The sequence below is a fragment of the Periplaneta americana genome, chromosome 7, assembly GCF_040183065.1.
Source record: "Periplaneta americana isolate PAMFEO1 chromosome 7, P.americana_PAMFEO1_priV1, whole genome shotgun sequence".
In the NCBI taxonomy this organism is placed as follows: Eukaryota; Metazoa; Arthropoda; class Insecta; order Blattodea; family Blattidae; genus Periplaneta; species Periplaneta americana.
Window position 1 is genome coordinate 2,255,360 of NC_091123.1, and position 17,740 is coordinate 2,273,099.

Consider the following 17,740-nt stretch of genomic DNA (forward strand, 5'->3'; position numbering starts at 1 on the left):
AAAAATGACTCAAGACCATCCAATACAAAAAGGGAAGACATTTCTACTAAAGTTGTTCTCGCTTGCATTTTTATCTCAAAACATAAACCCTTTCCACGGATACGGTAGATATCTGTTACCCATAAATCGGAAATATTCGTCATAGTCCTTTCAATTCGAACACTGGTCGCGACATCATACTCACCATGGAGTGGGGGGCTGTTAAAATAAATGACATCAGTCATTGAATGTTTTATTTGAAAATTGCTTATTTTAACAATGTGTAAGATGCATGGGTAATGGCATTCACTTAGTTTTATTGCCCATTTGACCCGATATAACACAAGGGGTACAACATAGACGCAGGAGATGCACCATACAGCACAGCCAAGGAATTTGTAATACAATCAATGAAAAAAAAAAAAAAAAAAACAAAAAAAAATACCATATCACCGACTGACTCTGTGAAACAAACAAACAAACAAGCAAAAAAATAAAAATAAACAAAGGAGAGAGCTATTTGGAGGACTTTTTCTTAACTGGGCATTGTTGTAGCTGCTGGTGAACAATGAGTCACACAGTCATCATCAGTTTAAAAGTTTTATTGGCATTGAAAAAAGCACACACTTCGGTCCACGGGTACCAACCGTGAAGAGCGCGGCGGGCGGTTTGAGTTCTCCTGACGAAAGGAATTGCTGGACAGAATCTGTGGTCGAGGGTGAGAGGAGAGGGGAGGTGGCAACGATAGCATGGACTTTCCTTTCGAGGTTTGCTGGACTGTCTGCAGAAGGCGAATGGGATACAGAGAGAGAGAGAAAGAGAGAGAGAGATAGAGCTAACAAAGAGGTGGATGGCTATTGTCTGCCACATTCAAACACACCACCAACTAAAAACTCACTTGTTCGCAAACGTCTCCACTTGGAAAACATGGAAGGAGAAACTCAATTTGTTCCAAAGTTAACAATGACTAAAGATTAAGACCAATCTTGGAAACATTCATATGAGAGTGATTCGCTAGAACAGTTTTATTATCAGCAAGTCCTGTGGTTTCGACTGGTGTCAGCCAATGTAGTGAATAATACTGGCAGTAAACAAACATTTGTTTATAAATTTAGGTTGTTACACAGTTTGTAGGAAGTATAGTAAGATTCTTATAATTATATATATTTTTCAAATAATTCTGCCTCAGTATATAAGTCAAAATGTTTGAATTGCAGATACAATAGTTTGCGATTGCGTGGGCCAAGTTGCAGAAAGGCGATATGGACAGTATCTCTGAGACTTGGCCCACAAACATTACTTTATTATTTGTAAAAATTAAAAAGAAAGCCAAGACAAAAAGGAAAGGCAATCTAGAGGAAAATCTAGAACCAGAGTTTGTTGCCCGAAAGCCAAAAAGAAGTTTAACATGTGACATGCTAAACGACACAGCACAGCAGTGTTCTGTTGTCAGTTTGTTGATGGCGATAATAATTATATCATTATATTATAATAATTATATTAGAAGGTGCTTCCCGGAAGTCCGTCATCTGCTCGCAAAAGATGGAGGGACATTATGACCTTAGCATTACTCTTACTTCTTTTTTTTTTTTTAGATTTTTGTAACCCACTCAACAAAGTAAAATAACCATTTAGGTACTTCTTAAAACTGTCAACAATAAACATTGTCAGGTGTAAAACAAACAATGGTGTCATATTTACACTTTATGTACATGATGCAATACAAAGAAGCGGATATAAAAATGATCATTCAGACGAGTGTTAGCTTAATTGACTCATATTGTATAAGAATGAAAGCTGGCCCAATGCTTTGTAGTTCGAGACAATGGTACTCTGTGTTAATGCAGATCATTATTATTATATTATTATTATTAGTATTATTAGTATTATTATTTTTGACAATAATAATAAACTGAAGGTTTTATCCACTGGCTCTAGATGGCATGCTGTCCCTAAACTTGGGCTATGAAGTAGGTTATTATAAATAGTACAATACTGCCTGGAATTTTCCCTGGCTTGGCTGCCTAGAAAGAATGGCTAAATGTAAATCACTTCTCATTCTCATCTGAAGCTCAGTCCCTCCAAAAGGCCATTATTTGATTTGAAAACAATCTTCAGCGATGTAGAATTATCGTTGTTTAGACAACTCGCACTGAGCGGTTATAGCAAGTCCATCAAACAAACATGGTCGAGTCATCGTCCACCTCTTTTGATCTCCCTCCGTACTCCGGCTGAGCTACATTCCTGAGAAAAGACAGGGACCTACAAGTCACTAGTGAAAAGTTGGGAAACAAAGAAACATCGGTAAAAACACATGAATAAGTTGGTACTCCTGGTATAGCTGAGATTTATATTGTGACGCAGATTCGCTGCCATTATTACTCTGCCAGGTTTGTCGTCACATCCCCATCTGTAGGTGAGCTTGTTTCAATCGCTTCGTGAGAATGATGGGGAATTTAAGATATGTAAGTTGCCACACTGCTGTTATTAAGAGTATCATTATTGTTACTATAAATATTATTGGTTAATATTTGAATTTAAGCCATTTAATTCGAAATTCAATCAATGAATTTGAATCATATCTTACATTTGTTTCAGCTCTGTATGCCAACACCTAATATAGCAGAAAGAATAAACAGGGATTCCGTTTTAAACAAATGGGCTTTCGATATGGCGTGAACCCATGAAACGATGCCTGCACGTGGCGCAAGCCCATGACACACGACAAAGAGCCAATGTAAGGCAATTATCTACTGGCACACTTCAGGCATCACCTTCTGCAATTTCAAAGCAGTGTCTCTGACAGCAATACGCACACACACGCACACAATTCACGTTACATTTCTCCGCTCACACTTGCATATTGAAGTGTGCGTAAAACTGTACGGAGACCACTGGTTTAAAATTCTTGTTAACTATTTATGTAAAATCTTCATTAAAAGTATTAACATGCTAAATCTAAAATTTTAAGCTGTATATATATGTATAATACATTCTTATTGAAGATCAAGAACATTCCCAGAGCTCAACTTCATCTAGTGCATCAATTTGTTTTGCGACTGAGAAAAAGTCCCGAGTCTTTTTTTTTTTTTGGTGTATCTTCCCCTACGACTGTTGGTACAATGGGCCGATACAAACTAAATTTGATGATTTCAAAGGGCTGGGAGGTTCGTCTATATTGAAGGCGCTGAGGTCCAGGTTAACCTCACACCCGAGCGGTAGAAGAATGAGGTCACAATACTTTTCGTTCTGAGAGTTGGCTGGCTTGGCTGAGAAGCGAAGGGTAGTTTGAGGGAACTTACAACAGTATTATTTTTAAATATTATTCGTTTTTCAATCAGTCGTAAAATTCTAATTAACTAGTGTACTTGTGCATAAGGTTCAAAAAGTGAACGTGATGCCGAATGGAGCTTTGAATATAATTGTTAAGGAAGTGATGGGGATGATCTCTTAGCACTAATAACCTGCTAGCCAAATTCTATATAAAAGGGGCAATACATTTTCAAATAGCTCTCAATATGATAAATTTTCAATCTATTATTAAATTTGAAATTGAATAACTTACTTATCAGCATTCTCGAGCACTCACGTGAAATTCACTCACAGGGTATTTAAAGCAATTATTTATTTTAAAAATACTAATAAAATTACCTAAATTTCTGGCAACTGGCCTTTGATTTACGAGTAATACAGTACCCACCCACCCACAGCTTCAGTCTCTCGCACCAGAAGGCACTCGAACAATGCCGTTCATCATCTAGTGGAGGGTTTCATGTCGCGTCTGTCTTTTGTTTTCCTACCAACATGTCTGAAATGTAAATAATGCGATAGACTGTAACTTCTATAGCGCTTTGCAAGATAGGTTAAAATATCTATTTAAACACATGAAGAAGGATTTCTCTTAAATGTGAAAATTTCAAATCCCAGATTTCTAACATGCATAGAGTACTGTAATGACAATGCATCAACATGGTATGGCCATGGGCTGTAGGTAAAGTTTTCACTATAGTGTTGGCATACATGATCCAATCAGAGAGTCTTGGTGACGAATAACAGAGACGACCGCACCGACTTTGGAATGCTATTGTGAGTTTTTTTTTTTTTTTGTCTTTCCTCTTGCGTTTTGAAAATTCGCCCTCTTTCTCGCTCGACGTCGCTGGGATTCGTCACGAGGACCCTGTACACTGTTTCCTGGTTATGTTTGTTTGCTGCCTTGACATCAGCTCCTGCATGCCACTCTAACAGTAATGTAAGACCATGCACAAAACTGCTGCTGCTTACACTAACAGACATAGAGGAATGTTGTTGTAAATATTAATCAACACATATATAAAATTTTTCAAATTGTAACAAACATGACTAATGCCATTTTTTTTTCTCCTAAGCTATTCTTACTTATTTGTTAAGGTCGTGATCAGACTTATCTTACGATCAACCTATTTTAAAAATTAACGATTCAAAAAATAGATATAAATAATATAACAGCACGTTGTAACCTGGCCGCTGGTGAGGCCGCGCCATTCAACAGTGTTATGATGGACGTGCTATATCCACTTTGGACAGCTTTTTTATTTTTTTTTCTTTGACACGATTTCTCATCTCCTACGCTTCCCACATTCACAACCTCTTGTTATTTTTTTTTCTCGGCTTGCACGTGCCATCTTCTCCGCACACTCACACACTCACTCACTCACACACAGAGCAGTAAAAGCGGTATGGATATGTATTAATGTAGAGTAGATCGACTGTAGTCCAAACAACCTGCAGCAGTAGCAGCGCACTGAGTCACAATGGTAAGTAACTACGGGGGCGGGGAAAGAAGGGAGGGGCAAAAAGGGTCGTGGAGGGAGGGCAAATGGACAGAAACCCTTTTTTTTTTTTTTTTTTTTTTAAAGTTTTGATGAATGAATTTGAATCGCCATTTAACTGGTAAAATTTGGAGCTAGGCAAAAAGCTAAACCCGATCCTACTTAGCTTTCACACAGCCCAAAAAATAAAAGCACTTAAAACAGTGCTGAAAACTAGTTGACGTTTACAATCAAGTATTCAACAAGAAATGATGATCTTGAATTATTATGTAGTATCATACACAATGGTTTTCAATGAAATAGCCTACGTGATTTATATATAATGTATAGTACTGTCTCCCCATGAGCGACCAAGTATCCTCGTAATGTAGTATTATTATTATTCTTATTATTATTATTTTACTTAGGTAGTAATAGCTCCACTCGTTCAAACTATTATTAACAAATATCACCGGGGGTATTAAAAACAGATCCCCTCAGGTTAACCTCGGGGGGAGGGAGGTCCCCCCGCAGCAGGCACGCACCTCACACGCATGCACGCAACAATGACAAGTGTATTATTATTATTTATTTATTATTATTATTATTCCTATTGTGTAGCGAGCGAACGATCACCGGCGAGCACGCCTTCGACCGCGGCGGAATGGATGAGCGGCTCATTCAGTACGCACGTGACTGGCGAAATTTTTGTTTTTTCTTTCTTTTTTTATTTATTTTTTGTTTTTGTTTTCTACGCTGGCGCTACTTCAGATATTCTTCTGCAAGTTTTCCATACTCGGAGGCGTGGAGAAGGTGCCTGGAAGTACAGTACAGCTACACTACGGACTTTGGCCTACAGCTCGGTAGCGGATGTTTTTAACGTTCTGGAGTATTAGTTAAGAGTAGTTTCTGTTATTATTATACCTAGTAGCTTCTCTGTGAAATGGCATGTCCTTCCTCTATACACTAGCACAGACGAGAAGAATGGAACAAGCTAGTACATGGCAGGCGTTGATTTGCGTTACTTAGTTCGAAACCTATTTAGACTTTATATTGATTCATGGTTTCTCTTAAAAGTAATTACATGTCTCTTTAATCTGAAGAAAAGCTGTTTCATTTAATTACGTTTTTATCTTTTCTTTTTTTTTTAGTCAAATCAGATTTGCTTCCAAGGAAATCCTAAAATTACTTCTACTGACTGAGAGGGTTCATAATATTTCTAAATGGAAAAATCTCTACGAGTTATTTCATGTCTTTATATAGGACACGGTTGCCAGACTTCACTCTTTAATACCACGAGATTCTGGCCTCGTTATTTTTTTAAAGTGGGGAGATGTGGCAACGTGGATCAAAGTAACTACAATTTGTCATATCAGAGTGTGAGAGAAAGACTAATTAGAGTGAGAACATGAAAGATAGATAAAGATAGAAAGAAAACTTGGGGAAGGGGGGGTGTCATATTGACGTGTCTTATAACTTTGTGTATATATATCTTACCAAGAATTTTGGGTTAGTCTGTAATCGGTTACTGGGTAAAAGAGAGAGAGAGAGAGAAAATATCGATAGAGAAAGGCAAGACAGGAGAAGATCGGTGAGGAAGAGGGCAGGTCAGATGTGGGGGAGCAATATTTCTGCACAAGACGCACTGTCAACTCGGCACTCCTTTGTCTCGATATGCACCTATAGACGCCAACCGTCTATATTTACAAAATAATAGTAATAATCAATAGTAATAAAAATTTGATGGCAAGAACAAAATTTTTTTTTCTTCGTAGTTTTCGTGTGTGACGCTCCGCTCCGTTCGATGAGCACAACGCAGCAGACTGACTGCTACTGATGCAGCAGCAGTGCAACAATGGAGCTGCGGCATCTGTCTGTCTTGCTCGGTAGGGAGACCGATAAAGCACCATCATCATCATCATCAGCAGCATCGTCATCTTTATCAACAAACTTGAGTGGTTGTACCTCGCTGGTGGCGCCGTAGGTGTCACGTGACACGTCACACGAGGAACCGTGGCGCCGGCGACCAGGCCTTACAAAACAGCGACAACAACGCCTCTTTCACTGCAACACAGAAACAACAACAATAGAGCTCAGGCTCATCACTGGTGGAATCAGAACAACTCCAATAGATTCTATGAGATTCCTCACTAATACTAAGGCCCGATTTCTTCAACCTTAGGTAAATTATAGCAGTGTGTTACTCCATTTTAACTGTAAACTTAACAGTTGAAGCATTTCTTCAACTACTATTATGATAATGATAAAGATAATGGTATATATTTCTTCACAACACTTCTTTACACGTAATGGTGTACCTCACATTCTGTATCAACAATTGGCATTCATACAGTCCTCTTTGTAGATTGAAAACTCAAAAAAGTTTCATATACATGGTTCATGAATTAAAACAGAAAACCAATATCCCGAATTTAAAAGAAAACTTACAAATTAACCCAAACCCTTTAACTCTATTAAATATAGAATATAATCTAAATTTAACACAAGAAATACTGAAATCAGATGTAAACACTGAAATGCTGAAACAATTGTCTTTAGAGACAATTAATATTAGGTACCCTCCACAAAACTGGCTTCATTTATACACCGACGGATCCTTGATCTCCAGAGAACAAGGTGCCGGTGCAGGTGTTACGTGCTGTCTCTTCTCACTTTATAGATCTCTTGGATATGGAACAACAAGTTTTGATGGAGAAATCATTGCAATAAGGGAAAGTCTCAGGAATCTTCTATGCCACATCAATAAATTTAGGAATGCAGTTATATTGTCAAACTCCAAAGCAGCTATTCTATCAATCCTCTCTAAACACACATCTTCATCTCAAACAGCAGAAATAACTAAAATGCTCTCTCAATTAATATCACTCAATAAAAGAATTGTATTCCAATGGATACCATCCCATTGTGGAATCCTGGGAAACGAGAATGCGGATGCTTTAGCAAAGAAGGGCAGCACTGCTACTTACAGACCTGTTACTAAATCTACGTATTACTCTGTGTAGATTTATTAAATCTACATACTTAGACTTCAACAAACAAAATTTGATAACACAATCACAAGGGAAGAAATGGGAGAGACTGCATCATAATCCACAGTTAATTCCCGATTTACCACGCAAATCGTCTGTAGCTGCATTTAGATTGGCAACAGGCCATGACTGTTTGGCCAAACACCTGCATAGAATTGGAATATATCAGTCCCCTAACTGCCCATTGTGCAACTCAAACCAAGAAATGGATTCGGAACACCTCAAAATCTGTGCTTCAGTGGCTAGTCATGATAATATCTTTGAAAAATATTGGAGTGCAAGAGGTCAAATGACTTTATTGTCAAACGCCTGGCATTAGAAAACAACAACAACAACATTTTTGTATCTGGTGCCACCATTAACATATTATTACAATAACACATTATTTGCAGTGCACGTCTACACAGATACTCCCAATTACACTATGTACCTTTTTTATTACTTGGTCAAACTCCCCTTCAGTATTTTTGCTACATTTCAATTGCTATTCTCTATTTGTTCATTAATCCTAATAGATCTAATATTATATACTTCTTTCTCACCCCCCTTTTCCTCTAACTACTATTCACTAAAATCTCAATTACAATTTTTCTCTATAAATTATTATATTGAATTATTTGACCTATTTGTTTTTTTGATCTTTCATTCATTTACTGTTCAAATGTTAGTACTAATTTTATGCTGTCACTTGTTCACTTCTCTTAACCCTTTCTCACTATTTTCACTCATTCTTATTTGCGCTCACTTCTACTTTCTCACTATTCTGCTTCCACCTAATCCATTGTCACTATTCTCACTTCCTATAAATACTTATATTTATCTCTACACATCTGCTTATACACTTCCTCTCTCCCCTATACTTCTCGATCTTTTCCAGTCTCACTTTACTTGCACTTTTGATCACATCCTTACATTGTTTTTTAAACGTATCAAATATCTCTGCTATATCCTCAGCTGTCGCAGGTTCTGACCTTTCTTAACTGTTCGTCTCTGCCTTATTTCTGTCTCTGTCTTTCTTTCTATTTATTTCTCATTCTATTCCTCTTTTATTTTCCCCCCACGCTTTCACTTTCACATCCTAGATTTCCACTTACACTCGCACCCTTATTCTTTTCACTACTTTCTTCCCTATCACTTCCTGACTCTTGGTTTCTCTTTTTATCACCCCTCGCCTTTCTCAACTACTGTTAGTACAAACAGGCTGTTAAAACCTATGTTAATTTAACTGCCCAATTTCATGCAGTTAAATCATTTAACTCCCAGCATAGAAATAGGAATATCTTATGCCAAGTTTTACCGCCAGATGGCAGGAGTGTTCCATACGGTGCAACATGTTGTAGGGCTATGTTGTCATAATATGCTACAGTTGATTACGTTTTCCCGCTTGTTGGTTTTCTGCGCATGTCAAAATTATATTTACAGTTATTTTGTATAACCTAATATAGGCCTAATTTAATATTTTCTTACCTCATAATTTAATTTAATTTACAATAAATAATAACGTAAACCTGTATAATATTGAGCGATTCCCCGAGATGGGTGGGGAAATCTGCAGTATGCAGAATATAGATGCGAGTAAATTGAATGTTCATGAACCTAAACGAGAACTTTGAGAACGAGGTGCACGAATAAAAAAATAGGAAATATGTCGAAGGTGAATATTGTCCTCTTTAATAATTAGTATTTAAGAACCGTACGCTAAAAACAGGATATGCAGCCGCCAATGTGTTTTTTATAGGGAAGAGACTATCGAGATTGAATTCCTTGTATTTTTTCTGTAGTTGCAGAAAGATCAAATGCAATTTTTAATAGGATGATATAATATGATCGCAATAGTATCACGATTAGTAGTGTGTTTTGTAGGTTAAGGACGTGCAGTTTTGAATACTGTGTGGGATGATTTTGAAAATTTGAACTTAAAACATGGCTTTAATAATTAGGGTACAGTACATTAAAAACATTATTCACGAAATGGATTTCACTAGGGATCGTCCTGGATAATAAACATCCCAGTTTATCGAGAGTTTATTGCAGGCGTAAAATTCGGAGACTCCTTGCATATATTTTTATTAATTTTTCTTTTTCCTCTTTCAAAATGAAACTATAGTCAACAATTCCTTACTTGAAGGAGTTACTTTTATTTAATAGCTAGCACTTTCGAGGCCTAATTGTATTACTTATATTTTTTAAGGTTTAAAGCATATATTCAGAATATTTCGGGACCTGATTGAAGACAAAAAGCTTTCCCTAGTTTTTACATATAGGAACATTACAAAAATTTGCCATTTTTAGTTGTTTTTAAGAGTATTTAATATACTAATACACTATGTATATCCTCAATGTTTATATACCGAAAAACAAATGCACACGCAAAGCCCATCCCTCATAGTACACGTGCGATATCTGTTGGTGCTAGTTCAGGATATCCCTATATTCAATATGGCTGGTACGTTAGATGCTGAACTTCTATATCTGGATTATTTAGAAAATGATATCCCGAATACATAAACAGAGTGGATGATTTCTGTGATTTGACAGAACAGAAGTTCATAAAAAGGTGTAGGCTATTTTCTGCCAGGGGCGTATTTTGCGGACTACCGGGGCTACCGGCGGTAGCCCAAGGAAATTACAAAAGAAAAAGTTTATAATATAACATAATGTAATAATTTTGTATTATTAGTTTTACCATAGTAATTAAAATTAAAGTAATTGTTAGATTTATATGCGCTCTCTGCTCTCGAAAAGAAACAAGTTGTCAAGGCAGCATCGCTGGAGAAACCGCTTCCTACATGAGGTAGCCTGTGACCGTTTCGCTCACGCTGTCCTTCGCACAACTGCCCGTCCCCCCCGCTCCCTTCTGTTTCCATCGTGCACTGTAGGCCGGGCGAGTTGCCGCTCTCGTGATCGGTTTCTTCGCAGGCGCGAAGCAGCAATACGCTTAGTACGCTAGCAATTGAATGTGATTGTGTTCTTGCAGTGCATTATTTTAAATCTGTGATTTGTTCGAGTGTCTAAGAGTTATATTAATTGTGAATTATTAAGTTTTTAATTTCCCAATTAAGTGATATTGTGAAAAATATGGCAGAACAAGTTTCTGGAGAGGTTTGTGTTGAAAATGACTGTGTAATAGAAGGTTTATTAAAAGTGCCTTTTAACCTTCGTACATACAATGAGGAAGTTGAAATTGTGAAAATGGAAAGACCAACTCCTGAGTTAAATTTGTCCATGGACGTAAAAGAAAAACAGCGAGAGTACACACGCCATTTCACTTCAACATCATATGGTAAGTGGAATTGGTTGTGTGGTACTTCTAAACTGTCTAAACTATTTTGCTGGCCATGTTTGTTATTTAGCCGCGAAACTAATGTGTGGTCAAAAGAGGGGTTTTCTAATATGAACTCCCTTCGAACGGCAGTCCTAGAATACGACAAATCAAAAGCTCATATTTGTAGTAGCATGAACTTTGCAAACTTTGGGAAGACAAGAATTGATTTACAGCTAGATAAGCGAAAAGCTCTACACATCAACCAACACAATGATCTTGTGAAAAAAAAATCGGGAGATTTTACTGCATCTTATTAACGCAGTCTGCTTTCTAGGAAAACAAGAATTGGCTTTTTGGGGTCATAACGAGAGTGTGGAATCAGACAATATAGGAAATTATATTGAATATTTAAGTTCCTTAAGTGAATTTGACCATTTACTGGCCAATCATCTTGAGAGTTCAACAGTATTTCGTGGTACTTCTCTCGCAATTCAAAATGACAATATTTGCTATAAGTGGGGTTATGATAAAGAACATAAAACCTTTTGTGGCCATTGTTGTTGATGAAACAAGTTACTGCTCTAATCAGAGTCAATTGTCCACTGTTTTAAGATGCGTCGACAGTACTGCCAATGTTCAAGAATGGTTTATAGGATTCACAAATGTCAGTTCGGACAAAACTGCTGCTGCTTTGTTTCAGCATGTGGAAGGTGTTATAGTAGAACACAATGTCGGCAATAAGTTAATTGCACAGACATACGATGATGCTTCAGTTATGGCGGGAAATATTAATGGCTTAAAAACAAAAGTTCAAGAAAAGTAGGCCCTATCCTCAAGCACTATTTGTCCATTGTTACAGCCATGTTCTCAATTTAGTTTTGCAACAAACTACTTCATCCATTCCAGAATGCCGCATTTTTTTCAAAACACTGTCGGGTTTAGCTGCATTTTTCTCATCTTCTCCTAAAAGATCAGAAAACTCAAGGAATTTATGAACAAGAAACTCCCAAAAGTAGCACCAACTAGATTGAATTTTACATCTCGGCTTGTAAATACAGTGAAGGAATACAGAGAAAAACGGACTGCTTTCTTTAAAAATATCATTTGTAATGACTCTGAAGAAAACTGGGATGATGCTGTAAATGTGCAGGCTCAAGGATATTTGAATTTTTTCACACAGTTTCAGAATATATTTCTTCTTGAAGTCTATGCTAGAGTGTTCGCACATACAGATGTGCTCTACAATATTCTTCAGATAAAAAGTCTAGACATAGCATACTGCTTGCAAGAGGTATCAAAGTTAAAAAATACTATATCCGAGTTCAGACGTAGTGGGTTTCCGTCCATATGGAGTAATATGGAAAATGAAAATTCTTCAGCCAATACAATGGAACCACCATTAAAGCGAAGAAAAGGAGATGATGAATTGAAATACAGGCAACTGTACTACAGCATACTAGATCGTATGCACATGGAAATTACTGACAGATTTTCTGATTATGGAAAGCTTCAGTTCACACATCTTCTAGATTCTCAAAAATTTTCTGCTTATAGAGAAAACTTCCCGAATGAGGCACTAAACAAATTATTTCAGTCCTATAACAGTCACTTTGATCAAGTACGTTTGAAAAATGAATTAAGTGTAATATATTCAGCAGAAGTCTTTGATTTTTCGAACAAACCTATCCATGAAATATTATTTGCCATATACGAAAACCAGCTGAACCAAGTTATTCCTGAAGTCCTTAAATTGGCAACATTAATTGTGACAATACCAGCTACGTCAGCATCGGTAGAAAGAACATTTTCTGCGTTGAAGAGAATAAAATCCTACTGTAGATCAACTCATACACAAGAACGTTTATCCGGCTTGGCACTGATGTCCATTGAAAAGTCATTTTTACAGAAACTTCGCAAGTGGCCCAACTGTAATTTCAAGGACGAAGTCATCAACGTATTTTCGTCCCAATCAAGACGTCTGGAATTCACATAAATATGTAAGGAATTTTATACGCCACTGTTTTCTGCCAAGCCTCACTTTTCGCTTTCAACTCAGATACGTTTGTTTGTTTATTCTCGTTAATTGGTTTATACTGCGAAATAATTTCCAGCAGAAGGCTTCTTTCTAACGAAGAGAAATTAGTCCCAAGATTTCTTTTTGTTCCAGTGTTTTCCATTTCACAACAGCAATACCAATACGCTGCTCCAAGCTATTGTGATACAAACGAGGAAAGAAGCAGAAATCAAACCTGAGAGAATAGAAAGACTTCTATCCTCTCTGAATGAAACAACGGAAACAAGCGAGAATCGCAATTGTCAGAGTTCAGAAAACAGAAGTGAGCATATACTTGGTTATAGGTTATGGTTAAACTCTAGAATCTCTGGTCCTAACAGAGAGTTAACAAATAGAATGTTAAAATGTGAAATGTAAAGTTGAAAAAACGCAATATTTTTAACAAAGGTTGAAGAAACCAGGCCTAACAGCATCAAAATGACAATAGAAGAAAAAGCACTGATTCAATATGAAAAACTTATCAGATTACCAGGAAACAATTGGCATTCATACAGTCCTCTCTGTAGATTGAAAACTCAAAAAAGTTTCATATCCATTGTTCAAGAATTAAAACAGAAAATCAATATCCCGAATTTAAAAGAAAACTTACAAATTAAACCAAACCCTTTAACTCTATTAAATATGGAATATAATCTAAATTTAACAGAAGAAATACTGAAATCAGAAGTAAACACTGAAATAATGAAACAATTGTCTTTAGAGGCAATTAATATTAGGTACCCTCCACAAAACTGGCTTCATTTATACACTGACAGAGCCTTGATCTCCAGAGAACAAGGTGCCGGTGCAGGTGTTACGTGCTGTCTCTTCTCACTTTATAGATCTCTTGGGTATGGAACAACAAGTTTTGATGGAGAAATCACTGCAATAAGTGAAAGTCTCAAGAATCTTCTCTGCCACATCAATAAATTTCAAAATGCAGTTATATTGTCAGACTCCAAAGCAGCTATTCTATCAATCGTCTCTAAACACACACCTTCATCTCAAACAGCAGAAATAACTAAAATGCTCTCTCAATTATTATCACTCAATAAAAGAATTGTATTCCAATGGATACCATCCCATTGTGGAATCCTGGGAAACGAGAATACGGATGCTTTAGCAAAGAAGGGCAGCACTGCTACTTACAGACCTGTTACTAAATCTACGTATTACTCTGTGAAGAGATTTATTAAATCTACATACTTAGACTTCAACAAAGAAAATTTGATAACACAATCTCAAGGGAAAAAATGGAACTCTCTGCATCAAAATCCACAGTTAATTCCCGATTTACCACGCAAATCGTCTGTAGCTGCATTTAGATTGGCAACAGGCCATGATTGTTTGGCCAAACACCTGCATAGAATTGGAATATATCAGTCCCCTAACTGCCTATTGTGCAATTGAAACCAAGAAATGGTTTCGGAACACCTCAAAATCTGTGCTTCAGTGGCTGGTCATGATAATATCTTTGAAAAATATTGGAGTGCAAGAGGTCAAATGACTTTATTGTCCAACGCCTGGCATTAGAAAACAACAACAACATTTTACCCGTAAGGATCTCATTAAATGTTAAAAGAAAATACAGAAGTTATTAAACCTTTCCTTAATTATGTGATAATTCCAATTACTATGGTGATGGAAGTAGTTGTTATAATATCTGCTATCAACAACTGATTTCAATGAGATAGAGCCACCATCTCCAATGAATTGAACATAACGAACCCCTCGTTCTTCTAGAGAGCTATGGAAAATATTCACAGCTAAGGTACTGTCCACACCTCCACTAGAGCCTGTATTTCTTGGTGCACTTTGGTTCATGCTGTGTATATGACCCAGCAATACTGCTTCCATGACAATGTTTAGATACAGTTTCTACGTCTAGGACCATAAATGTGTCAATACTTGTGGCACTGAGTATGTTATCAATGTGGAAGAGATTTCTACGCATCCACGTTTATTTTGGTAGGCCTACGTATGAACATTGTTACTGAATATTGCAATATATTGTTTTGCAGATAGTGTAAATATATTCTAACGAACAAAATGACATAAAAACGAACAACTTACGTCCAGTAATACAAATGGTAGCAAACGACTTAATCCCTTATGTCACTTAAGCTATCCTTGCACTTTGCTGATGTAAAAAATTGTTTCTGGCTTTTATAATTTTCACAATAAACTGCCAAACTAAAAACTAATCCATATCTTTTAGAGGCATAATTATTCAGTGGTTTATTTTCCCTCCACACAAACTAGGTACAAGTTGTAAACTCTTTTAACACTGACCTGAGAATAGTCAAACCTATAATAACGTTAATAGGTCTATCTTTACCACTTACACTTGTCTTTATTTATATCACACTTCACAAGTTTATTTTCGGCGGAGAAACTTGAAGAAATCTGTGGAGCTGAATACTGGTGAACTTTCATTCCTAACCTCGCTCGCAACTTCTGATACAACAGGATAAGTTTTGTAGTACCGATTGTCTTTGTGTATTTTACTTTTTTAAACATTCTTTTAGCTCTTGTCATGGTCAAACGTAATAATCAACAAGCAGGATTAATAGTATATTATACACAACAGGAGAAACACTGCAAATGTCACAACATTATAGAATGAAAACCACATCACGTGCACTTCTATTTACTTCATTTTATGTTTATTTTATACACTGCAGCCAGGGTTGCCAAATTAATGAAACGCAGTCGTCATACCAACTTATGAAAAATGTCGTACTTCAGCATAAAATTGTCGTACATTCATCATTTTACTATTTTATAGATAGCGCGCACAAATATATTTCACATAACACACAAAAAAGTGGTTCATAGGCCTATAAATTTATATTAATTCATTCATAATATTCTGTTCAAGGGCAGATCTTTCACTGCAAACCCAGCATTCTCCAGTCTTTCCTATTTCAGCATCCATTTCTTCATCCAATCAAGAATTTTAGTAATTATATTTGATATCCACAATGGCATTTAGCATTCAAATTACCATTTCTTCATCAACATGCATGATGACGGTACAGCATGCACGATGACGCTTGGTCGGAAACAACAGCCAGCAGAAACTTTATCTTTGGCCGGCGCAACGGCAGATATTTAATATCAATCAGTGCGGCAGCTTATGATTACATCAAATTAATCCACCTGCAGTCGACTCAAATCCAACACCGCTAAAATGTCAGGCGTCTAGATTTCTTAATCCTATACTGAAAGCCAGGTTATGAACCGACTAAACCGGAAGCAACGTTCTGTTGCTCTCTTTCTGAGCTCTGTTGCCATATAGTGGCGCGAGATTCAAAGTGTGTTCAGCGTTTGTCACCGATATGTTTAAAATAACTACTGTGTATAGTTCTCAATAACACTATCAACAATATTAGTAATTAAAATTACTGTTTTTAAGAAAGCACGAGCTAATGACGCTGGTACGAAATGCGACTCGTAATGCACGTGGTACTGCAAATGAACTGGCTACACTGTCTCCGTGATTCCGTTGCCAGATTTTCGTTAGCAGACGACATTTTCACGCGAGGTCCAATGAAAAGCTCCGTTCTCGTTCTCCCCTCCATCCCCCACACTCAATGTGTCATCACTGCACAGGCTACCCCCCTAACCCGCACTTTCCTCTCGCCCATCCAACTACTTCCTGTTTCGTCGGTTCATAACCTGGCTTTTAGTATAGCGCAGTATTATTTCATTCATAAAAAAATACTTCCATTGCTGAACATACAATGAAGTTAGCAGATCTCTGAACTCGTGTTACTTTTATATAACCGCACCGTACATGAAACCTGGACCTCAAGATGACGAGTTTATGATTTGCATAGCAAGTGTAGTCACCATATTGATTTTAAAAGCATTTTTTATCCCTTTAAAGCACATATATGTGTGATTAGAGATATTAGACCTAGTAAATGTGACATTCTGTATGAAGAAAAGTTGTCTAGAAAAGGGGAAATTAACTGTTACTTTTTTTAATTATAGTCTGACATTGTGAGTTCCAAAATAATTTTGTCCCTTCAGTAAAACAGTCGTACAAAATTGCGTACGACTTAAGGTAAGCGTTCACTACATCGTATCGCACGGATCGGAAAAAGACAATCTTTGCTGTAATTGTTATGTAACCGCGTTCACTACATCGTATCGCACGCATCGCCTCTCGGCAAATCCGTTCATGTTTCTCGGATGGGAAACTTTTCCGATGCGTGCGATCATGGCCTTCTTTAATAAATCAATTTTAATTGGTCAACTGTTACTGTTATGTTGTGCCATGTTCAGTGTCACGCCAAAATGGCAGACGGAAAACTTACTTCGCGTGTAGAAAATTGCGAAGAATGATGTAATTTGAGGCGTTCCCATTACAGTAATGAAGTCGTTTCTTACACATATATTATGTAACCAATATTTCTTTCGTTTCTTCCTCTTCAATTAAGACGCATGAAACAATTACAAATTCTTATTCGCTAACAGACGTAATTAATAGACCTAACCTCAACTCCTCTGCTTTCAGTAATGTCAATATCGTACGACGTCATGTTTTAAACACCTGATAGGGGAATCCGATGAGGCGATGAGGTGGAGCCGTTACAGT

The 17,740-nt window shown here is 36.9% G+C and overlaps 1 protein-coding gene across 4 annotated transcripts in view; it reads right to left on the reverse strand.

Annotated features, from left to right (window-relative positions):
- Positions 1-219: 219 nt before the first annotated feature.
- The window catches only part of Sh (Potassium voltage-gated channel protein Shaker), a 627,168-nt gene continuing 609,647 nt past the window's right edge, over positions 220-17,740 (reverse strand). For all 4 annotated transcript variants that reach the window (XR_011332902.1, XM_069830140.1, XM_069830138.1 and 1 more), the window contains exon 8: positions 220-6,830. The gene's annotated coding sequence lies outside the window, so the exon portion shown is untranslated. The remainder of the gene's footprint in view (positions 6,831-17,740) is intronic.